The sequence below is a fragment of the Equus asinus genome, chromosome 2, assembly GCF_041296235.1.
Source record: "Equus asinus isolate D_3611 breed Donkey chromosome 2, EquAss-T2T_v2, whole genome shotgun sequence".
In the NCBI taxonomy this organism is placed as follows: domain Eukaryota; kingdom Metazoa; phylum Chordata; class Mammalia; order Perissodactyla; family Equidae; genus Equus; species Equus asinus.
The window spans coordinates 96780889-96792235 of NC_091791.1; positions in this window are offsets into that span (position 1 = coordinate 96780889).

The window sequence follows — 11347 nt, forward strand, 5'->3', positions numbered from 1 at the left end:
CATGCCTAAAGGGTAAATGGGACAAAACAGGTAGGTCAGACATTAGACCGCTCACTGCGTTTGCTAAATCAAGAAACTGAGACGCAAAGATGCTCGTGGTTCATCCGAGTTCAAGCTGCTAACGTTGCTCAAAGCGAGGATGCAACCCAGATTTTCTGACTCCAAAGCCCATGTTCTTTCTCTTTGAGTGTTTCCATGTTCCCTGTAATATCAGGACTATGACAAGGCGACTTTGCTCTCCGCGTAATTTAATAAAGTTCTAACGACTCAGCTGTTGGTAAGTCCTTAACCCAGTACAGCTCTGCTCTCACCTGCTTCCTCTGAGATGTTCCTGTCAAGGATGTTACATTCCTGTATCTTCTAGGCCCAGCAATACAATAACTGTGTGTGCATATTGTTTGATATAGTTGCTTTTTGAATCATCCTGTATAATTACATTCGTAACTGTCTTACTGGTACTCTCGGTTTCTTCCTGTGGATGCAGATCACAGCCTGGAATTACTTGCTTCCAGCCCGAAGAACCTCCTTCGGTATTTCTTGTAAAGCAGTTCCGCCGGCAACACATCCTCTCAGTTTTTACTTACCTGCTCCTTCCACCTTCATTTTTGTAAAATAGTTCACTGGACATAAGACTCATTTTCAATTTTTTCTTTCATCGTGTTAAATATGCCATTCTCCTGCCTTCTGGCCTCTTTGTTTCTGACAAGAGGTCAACATGGATCTTATTAGGGCTGCCTCGTATGTGGGCGGAGTGTCTGTACGGGACCTTCCTGCTGTTGGGATGTTCTCTTTGACTTTTGTCACTGTGACTATAACCTCTTCGCATTTATCCTACTTGGAACATGTTGAACTTCTTGGATGTGTATATTAACGTCTTTTCATCAAATTTGGGATTTGCCATTATTTCTTTGAAAATTTTTCTGCTTCTTTCTCTCTCTCCTCTTCCTCTGGGACTCCTATTACGTGTATGTTGCTGCTCTTAGTAACGTCCTCATTTCTCTAAGGCAGTATTCATTTTCCTTCCTTCTTTTCTCTCTCTGTTCCCCAGATTGCATAATTTCTGCTGATCCATCTTCAAGTTTGCTCATTTCTTCTTCTGTCAGCTCAATACTACTCCTTCTGTCTAGTGAGTTTTTCATTTTGGTGATGGTAATTTTCAATTCCACAATTTCCACTTGGTTCTTTTTTAACATTTCTGTATTAATATTGCATTTTTGATGAGACATTGTCATCATATTTCCGTTAAGTTTTTTAATAATGGTTTTTCTTAGTTCTTTGAATATATTTACCATAGTTGCTTTGAAGTCTTTGCTAAGTCCAACATTTGGGCTCTCTCATAGCTGGTTTTTTCCCCTGGGTATGGGTCACATTTCCTGTTCCTTTGCAGGTCTCATAATCTTTTATTTAAAACTGGACGTTTTGAATAACATATTATAGCAACTCTGTATACTGATTCCCCGCCCTCGGTGCCTGTTGTTGTTGGCTTGTCTGCTCGTGTGGCTGTTTAGTGACCTTGGCTGGGCTGGCTCAGTGAAGTCTCTTTCTCCATGAATAGTGCAGCCTTCTGATGTATCTCTTTGGGGTGCAGCCTGAGCAGGCACGGGGTCCCCGAACCCTAAATGAATCTTATTATGCTAAAAAAAGTAACACAGAGAAGTGTCTCACAACTTATGGCGCAGGGCGATTTAAAAGCCAGCTGGTAATAATAAAACTGTAAACATACACACAAGAAGTTTTCTAAAACATTTTTTTACTAATTTTTACTTTTATTTTTGAAAAGTTATAAAATGTTTATTTTACACATAATTATATAAAATTTTAAATTTACGTTCCTCAAAAGCTCTCAAAGCTAAGATTAAATCAGAAATACACTCAATACACTCATACATTGCTGGTCACTGTAATTCACGCAGGCCTTAATTAGCAATAAATATCCCCTTGAAATCAGGCCACTGTTCCCTTCCATTTATAGTTATTATGATTTTAACATAAACTGGGTATTTACTGGAAAACTTACGTGCTATTTTTTTCATGATCTGATAAGGCTCTTGGAAAAATTCAATTACAGCCTTTTGTTACTTACTTGTGAAACATCTGGCAGGAAAAGAAAAGCTAAAGAAATACTTGGACATCATCATTTTTAAAAAGAGAAGTAGGACAAAGTTCAGATATTGGGAAAGAGAAATGAGAGTTATAATCTTAGAAGCAAGTAACTTCCAGGGCTGAAAATAAGTCTTAAAGTCCTCATTGGATGACAAATATTAGTCATCATAGTGCAGTAAAGAAAAAAGGGACTGAAGCTCCTTTCATTAAGCTTATGAAAGCATTTTTCTCTCTGAGCCTCAATATCTCCATCAATAAAAATGAGTGAAGGATAACTTTATTGATAACTGTCTTTGAGAGCATTTCTAAAATACACTGTGATATGTTAATAGATACGGAGGGAGAAAGAGTTCTGTTGTCAATAAATCTGAGAAATGCTGGGTTGTCCAGGCTTCTTTATTGCAGACCTTCTCAGAGCCTTGAATGTAATGGTGTGCACCATAAACCTACAAAAGGAAGACAACGCAAACAGCGTTGCCCCATGAAGTTCGTCGTGCAATCCTCTTTTTGGAGAACTGTCCTGCAAGAGCAGCGTGTAAGGAACACTGACTCAGAGACCTTGTGAGGCTCAAAGGAAATAATAGTATGAAAAAGGGGTAGGATGTGGACATGAAGATAAAAGAACCGGGTGAGCACTTTCCAGAGGAAGCAGGATGAGCCGGGGTACGGAAGCAGAGAAGCGAGGGCTGTCTAGAGGGCCAGAGAGACACGGGGCAGGGAGAGAGGGGAGAAGACAGGGGAGGGCCCGCAGCCCCGAGGCGAGGCGAGAGCTGAGGCTTTATCTGTGCGTGGTGGGGAGCCAGGAGGGTTCCTGAACCTCCACAAGGGGCAGAGCAGAGCTTTCGGAAGTTTGCTGGGGCTGCAGGCTGTTGCCTGGCTTTCAGGCTGACAGGCTGGGGTGGGAGCAGGGAGCCCAGCTAAAAGCCGGCCTGGGGAGGGTGCTGGGCGTGGGAACAGAGAGGTGAGAACGGATGAAAGAGAACCGAATCGGTAACGTTCACTCCTGGAAAACGACGATACAGTGGGAGCATCCTTCCTATTGTTCCTTCAGCTGAGGTTCACTGTGCAGCAAGCACTGTGCTCAGCATCGGGGAGGTGAGGACAAGGAGAGCGTCGGGGGCCTGCCTTTGCCCAGAGTCACAAGGAGGCGACCGCCCCAAACAGTGGGTACACACAGGAGGCATGGGGCCAGGGAGGACTTCCCCCAAGGATGTCGGCAAGTGCTTTCCTGCTGGATGACAGTCCTTTGATAAAGGAGGCAGGAATGGAAGTCGTACACAGCCACGTGGTCAGCACCTCGTCCCGTCCTGTCCTCTCCCGAGACCCCAGGGTGGTGTCTGACTGGGAAAGGGTCTCCTGGACTTTTTTGTCCCCATCTGTTTTCCCTCTGGTTGCTCCAGACCCCTGGGAAGAGACTCCCAACACGACACTTCTAATTTTCCCGGCCAGACGGGACTACCGGAGTCCAGCATTCACCCCAGGGACAGGCTCGTGGGGCTAGGTTCCCTCAGTCCCTCTTTATTGCCCTCGGCCATCTTGCAATCGGTTGTCATCAAAGCTGACCTGGCAGGTGATGCCCTGGCATGTACCCTGAGCCCCGAGAGCAGAGGAAATGTCCTTCTATGCACAATCCCCGCTGACTTGGGAGGAGGGTGGACCCTGTTAAGAGGAAGCCCCTTTGTCCTACTCATCTCCCTGGTGAGTTTGGAAATGCCGGGGTGGACCCAGGGCAGGGCTGGCAGCAGGAGCTCGAAAGAGCCGCAGGGGGCTGCCCAAGAGCGAGGAGAAGGCGAGTTTCCCATGGGAGGGAGGGGGGTGGGCTCTCAGAGGGGCGGCCGGGAGATTGGAACTTTCCGGGGAGGACTTCGGGCTTCCCCACCAGCAGCATCTCTTCCAGCTCTCAAAGAGCAGGAAGGGCCTGTAACTGGGCTCTAGGTTATAGGAGTGTCACTCTCTTTTAAAATCTCCGGCAATTTATTTCAAACCTTTTTTTCCTTCTTTAAGTAGGGGAGCCCCCTTTACCAACAAAAGCAAGACAGAACTCACTGACATAAAACCAACAGATCAAAAGGGGTGGTCTCGTGGTGGACTCAAATGGTCAGCCCCAAAATATCCACGTTGCCCCACTGGAAGACGCTGACCCAGCTCGTCCCACAGCTAATTATACAGGCGAGGAGACAGGCTCACAGAGGGGCACTCAACTCCACGGTGTCACGAGCTCCCCAGGAGGAGGAGCAGAAGCTGGAATCGGTGTCACTCGCCTCTCGGTCCAGGGCTTTTTCCACTTCCCCCCTGTCACTGGTCCCCGCCTGCGACCACTCATCTGTTTAACACTGACCCATTAATCTTGTCTTCCTGGTCAAAAGAAAGATCTGGCCTTTATGGTTCAGAAAAATATAACTAGAAGCATTTCACCCCATGAGGGCGAGATTCAGAACGCAACAGGGACAAATCCGTTCGGGTCCGTTTCTCCTATCCTGTTGCAGTAAGAAAACCAGTAATTATAAAAGTGTTGTGAAAGCAGTGCGATCCTTCCAACACTTACAGAACCGCAGGACAGAGCTGAGAAATAGACCAGTTCCAGGAAATTCTCAGACGCTGGGCGAGTGTGCACAGAAAGGTGTCAGTGCAAAGACACACTTCCCCAAACCGCAATTCTTCCAGTTCCTTTAATCGGATGGGAAAGGATGGGGTGTCCCTTCGTCACAGATGAGGAAGCAGAAGCACAGAGAGATTATGGGAAATACCCAAGTCAGCATGAGAGCCAGGACTAAAACCCACTCTGAGAACGCAGGGAAGAGAGGAGGGAGAAAGAGGGGAAAACATAGAAGAACAGGGCTTCACATTTTCACAGCGTTCACAGGTCTCACACCAGGTCTCTACACGCCATTTCATCCACGTGTCACCCTTACAAGAGGTTGGAAAATAATTCTAGGGGCGATGGGCAGCTCTGTGATTTCAAACACAGGCTCTGGAGTCTGACATTCCCAGGCGAAAACTCAGAACTAACCACTCGCAGGCTGTTTGACCCTCGGGCAAAGTCATGACTTCTCTGTGGCTCAGCTTCCTCGTCTGTAAAATGAGGAAATAATAATAACACCTCATGTGGTTATTGTGATGTGGGTAAGGCTGGCACAGCGCCTAGGACGCAGTGAGAACCCTGTAGAGATGGCTGCTTATTGTTTCGGAAAGACTGACATCAAGAGTGGCTTACCCAAGTTGTTTTCTGTTTGTGAAACTCACAAGTCTAAAGTTCAAGGGATATTTCATTTCACAAATGGGAGAGCAAAGACCCAGCCAGGGAACAGAGCGCCTAAGGTCAGAGGATGCGTGCTGTCAGAGCTGGAGGCAAAACCCAGGACTCCTGATTTCTCATGTTGGACTCTAAGGTTCCAGTAAGAAGCTGGAAGATGAAGTGTGTCTTCAGCACGTGATTTGCAAATAGAGGGTGGCGATGCTGCCCTTAGTCCTAGGGCTGTATGTGGTGCAAAGAAAAATTCCACGTGGACGGTTAATTATCTACGGAGGTATCATTCTCCTCTCTCTTGGGGTGACACCTGTGGTCCAGGGGTGACCTGAGCTGCCCCAAAAGATAAAGCTGGTGTCGATTTATGGTCCGGCTGGAGCCCTGGACACTCTGACTCCCGGCCCAGTGCTCCCTGTCTTGTGCAACTATTGCTCTCTCTGCGAAGTGGGGAGGACAATGACACGCACGACAATCCTCGAGTTACTGATTTCCTCCTTCACGTGTCCTTCCAGGGACTTCTGTGAGCCGCACTAACCTGGGCCTAACTAGGGCGGGGATGCTGTGTTTATCAAAATCTGATAAACACTCTGAGAATATCCGGGAAGCCCCCTCATCTCCCGCCACTGAGACGGGAAACAGCAGCAACGATTCTGGAGGGCAGTTTTGCGTTATGTTGTCATAGCCTCTGAATTCCACCCCAAGGATATTAGACCATGATGTTTACTCTAACGGGAAAAATTTGCAAAGAACCTGCAATGCAAATATCCAATAATGATGGGTTATTTCAGTAAAGGATAGAGCATTCATGTTTTGGATGGCTGTGCAGCTATTAGAAATCATGATGTAAGAGCATTATTTAATGATTTAGGAAACGTGCTCCATATATTACATGCAAATGAGACTGCAAAAGATTTTATAAAGTAAGATGTCCATTTTACATTTAAAATGTCTATTTGAAAATGTACAATTAAAAGTGCATATTCATAGGAAACAATAATATAGTTTATAAGCATATGTGATGAAATATATGTGAATTTCTATATATCCGACGCATATGTGCTATAGGTAATACAATATACAGTGTATATAATCACAGACGTTATAATGTACGTAATCTATATAATTTATACTTATATCTAATTCATATATATGTACCTTATGAGCAAGGGGCATCAGGTTTTCTGCAGAAGCATGAGATTTTTTTCTGTAATCAGCGAGCAATTTTTTTGTAATCAAAACAATAAAATATTCTGAGAACATTCTGGCCCCATGGCATCGCATCCCTGAACTGAGGCTCCAATCTGTGTCACAGCAGCAGAAATAGCAGATAAAATGTGTCGGCAGCTGGAGACATTGGGACCAAGAATGAGAGCCAGTCAGCGGCTCAGACTGCTCCAGCCCCCTCGCCCCGAACCTGCTTGCAGCTTTAACGTAAGCGCGTTGGATCGTTTCTCAAGCTCGTGAGTAATCTGTCGTCCTGAAGAAACTTCTGAGGACAAGGTCGCTTCTGACCTGCTTTGGGAGCGGGCCTGATTCCACGCTTGGGTGATCGCGCCCTCGTGTGGCATGTCCTGGGTGCAGCCTTTTGTCTGTAATGAGGAAAACGATTCGATGACAGGATGGTCACAGGAGACCCCCGTCTAGAAGTGGGTCTCATCCCCAAAGAGAACCGTTAAGCTGGGCTGCTAGAATTTATGGTGCATCGTCTCTCGAAGTAATAAACATTGAGATTAAGAGCCTATGTCAACACCTATTAAATCGTTGTCTGCTTGTCACAGCCTCATCTTCCTCCCCGTAAATAGTACTGTTTTACACTGTGTTCTTAGGGTATCAAAACACTTGAGGTTTCCCAACACAACGCTTTTATTTCCCCTGTTGTTTCCTCTCTTTGAATGTTCTCACTCGAGACACTTCTTCTCCATGTAATTTCTACTCATGCACCAACACTGTCCCAAAACCCACTTCTCCAACATCATCCCCCGACAGGATTAAGCGAGGTGTCCCTGCCCCGGCTCTCACGGCATCTTGTGTTTTCTCTGCAAATCGCTATTATGAGCAATTTTTCCTGGCAATGAGCAATGTGGAGGAGTATAAGCTCCACGACCCAGGGGTCTTGGTTCCACTGATGTGTCCTCCGCACTCAGCTCAGTGCCTGGCACGCAGCGGGTCTTCAAAAGTGCATGTTGCGTCAGTGAACGGTTCATATTCCTGCTTTCCGGCTCTCTCGGGACCATGTTTAGTGCCGTCCCATACAAGCACTCTTAGCCCACCGTTATAGTCATAAATGTTATTCACTGAAAATACCCCGCTACACCCCAAACACCCACCAAACTTGGATATAGATGCACAGGGAAAACACCACGTGAAGATGGAGACAGAGACTGGAGTGACACATCTACAAGCCAGGGGACACCGAGGATGTCAGGAACCATGAGTTAGAAAAAAGACATTGAACAGATTGTCTCTTATTGTCTCCAGAAGGAACCAACCTCCATCACCTGATCTCAGACTTCCTGCTTCCAGAAGAATAAGCTTCTGTCATAGCCACCTAGTTTGTGGCAATTTTTCACAGAGGTCCTAGGAAATTGATACACCTTGTAAATAGCAAACCAGATAATATCATACACAGCTGATGCTATTTATGTAAAATTTTATGGGAACTGATGCCTGTGAACAGAAGTCTCGAGGGCTGCTCGGAAGAGTGTTTGGCAGGTCGATTTTGGCGATAATCTCTAAATAGTGGAATTTGAACTGATTACTTCTTACTGTATTTTCTTCATGCTGCTTGAAATTTTTTACAACAGTTTTTTTTTCAGACACAATAAAGCTGTTTTCATAAGATGAATAAATAAGTAAACTTATGGGTTAGTCTGCTCAGGCTGCTGTCACAGAATACTGAAGACTGAGTGGTCTGAACCGTAGAAATTTATTTCTCACAGTTCCGGGGCCTGGGAGGTCCGAGAGCAAGGTGCCGGCAGGTTTGGTTCCTGTGCCGACCCCCTTCCTGGCTTCCGTCTCCTCGCTGTGTCCCCACAAGGCAGAGAGAGGAAGCTCTGGTCTCTGTTCTTCTTCTTATGAGGACGCTAATCCCACCATGGGCCTCCATCCTCAAGACCTCACTGCCATAACAAAATGCCTCAATGCCTCCAAACGCCATCACAGTGGGGTTAGGGCATGTGGATCTCGATGCAGCACAAACATCCAGGCATGACAACTTGTATGTCCAGTGGATGGCAGAGGGGCATAAAGATGATCTGGTTATTCTCACATGCAGGAAGGAAGTTCTGTTGCTTATTCTATCAGTATTCCTCAAACAGTCAACTGTCTAGGAAAGCCATTGTGCTTCAGAGAAGACACAGCAGCATTTCGTTTGGCTGAGAACTGGGGCTTCTGCACTGAGGGGGAAGCTGAGCCCAAATCTGAGCTCATCGAGGTTTGCGAGTCACTTAGCTCTCCAGGCCCCAGGAGCCTCGTCTGCAAAATTAAGGGATAAACATCCATCCTGAGGATGTTGCAGCAGTCAAAGAAGGTGTACACGGGAGAGTTTGCCATAGTTATTAGCATCTAATAAATGTTCAGTAAAGGAATGCTCAAAGATATATCCTTTATTTCTAGTTCCTACAAGGGTCAGATCACAACCGCAAATTCCGCAAGTGCTAGTGGGAAGCTCTGATCCCGTTGCTCCATGTGTGGTGAGCAGCCCCCCGGCCAGTCTACACGCTCAAGCCACCTGGGAACTCAACAGCTCATGACACCCTGCCCTTAAACCTGACACTAAAGTCCACCGACTCCTTACCAGCTATTGATTTGGGGGGTATGGGGAGCTGATTCCTCTCAGTGTGTCTCACCTTTTCCAAACTTCCAGGTGGGAAAAGTATAAGACTTAGATATGAGACATTTGGAAAGAATTCTTTTATCGGGTTCCTTAGCGTGTGCTCTCCAAAGGCAATCGTGCTAGAACGTTCCATGGCAGGTCAGAAGGGTGCCTTCTAACTCCTGGGTGCTGCTTCCCTTTGGCACAGCCTCAGGCCCGCTCGTGGGCAAGAACAGCAGCCTCGTAGCTCATACCTTCCCTTTGGGTCATCTCCTTCCATGTCTTCAGACTTTCCACTGTTCAGGTTGGAGCCATCTAACCCCATTTCCTCACCCCACCCCCAGGGAGAGAGAGGGAGCTGGCTCCCACTGTCCTCGGCTCCTGTCTGACCTCGTGCACTAGCTGGCACAGGAAGCACGAGTTGGGAGCAGGGTGGAACCCAACCCAGTTTGTCCAGGAATTCCAGGTTCACCAACATGCACCTCCCCTTCAAGTTCTCATCAGGCAACACAGACCAATTACCTCTCCCAGAATGAGGTGGAAATGACCTGCCGTCCAGCTCTGCCTGTCCAATATCCCCATCTCTTCTGTCTCAAGTCTTTGCCAGCCCCAGTGGGACAGGCTGAGGTCTTCAGGGCAGCTGCTCCGTGGAAGGGATCTGGAGCAGCTGGGCAGGGCTGGACCAGTGGGACACGACTCCGGCCACCCAGAGCCCATAATCAGAAACTCTTTTCTAGAAGACACAACACGTCTACACTGGGAGGGGATTCTCTGAGCAGCTTCCGTTTGCCATCACATGTCCATCGCTCCCAGGCTGGCAACAAAATACGGTCCACGTCACTGTGGGGTGATCTGGAACTTCATCTCAATCCTACCTCATCCACTGAGGTTCTGAATCCCCCCCTTGTCTTGAAAGCAGCTGCCTCTGCTCAGTTGCCTCCACATGAGCCAGCAGGACTTGATCAGGGTCTAACAAGCAGGCTCCACTGCCCGGTGCCCACGGCCCCAGCTCTCCGGCTCCCACTCAGCTTCACCGCATCAGAGGGAGGATGAAGAATTGGGGGAGGAAGTGGCTAAAAGCTCCTGTCTGTGGATCTCTCCCGACAGCATTCAGTTGAGCCAATCCCCTTTTTCTTGCTGAATTCCACCACTATGTTCTCTGCTTTGCAGAAAAATTCCTGATCTTTATTACTTAATTAGGAGTCTGCCCATTCTTTACCAGTGGAAAAGAACTTGACGACCGACTCCAAGACTTACTAGCTGCGTGACTTTGAGCAGGTTTCTGTTCCTGTCTCTGCCTCTATTTTCTTGTCTATAATAGTAAATACTAACTACTTGGTTCCCTTATTGCAGCCGCTAAATGAGTTAATGGATTTGAATAGTGCCAGGCTCACACTAAGTCCTTGGTAAATGGTGCCCATCACAACCATCATCGTCACCACCATCGTCAAGCCGTGCTTCCTCTGTCCTCCCCTCCTCCAGCCACCGGTCCTGCAGGAGACTGAGCTGTTCAGACTTTGAACCCAAGCACCTCCCTAAGGTCCCGTCTGGCAAACCCTCAATAACCCTCCTCTATTCCCAGCTCTCAGAATGTTCCAGGCCTACAGCATTTCTTCACTGGAGATCACCCCACAGATTAAATTCTTCCCTTCTAACTTAATCCCCATGGTAAGGATGCAACACCAGCTGTGTCTCCTGCCCCATTGCCCATCTTAGCCCCTCAGCTCGGGGTCTTGAGGTACCTACAGTCTGAGCCAGGGTCCCTGTGGGTTTGCCTGCCTCTCCAGGAGCAATGCAAATGCCTACAAAACTTCCGTAAGCCAATTCTATATCGGGCTTATATAACGCGCTGCGTAGACTGTCTCCTCGCACGTTTCCTGTCAGAGGTCTGTGCAGGAAACGGCCTGGCAAACTGGGCCGTGGGCCCAGTGCCGGCACCTTCTCACACCCAGCCCTCACCCCACAGCTCAGGTGCCAAGATCGCGGCCACTGTTTTCCTGATCCTCTCCCTTGTGTGAGAATATTCTGAGCACCGTTACTGTTTATGCCAAATAAACCCGTACTGCTTGGCACCGTTCTCCTCACAGTTTGGCTGCCAGGTGATGGACACATTCTTTGGCTCAATTCTAGGGCATGATGAGTTTCGGCAACAATTAAATACCAGACTCAGTTCAATTTCCAGA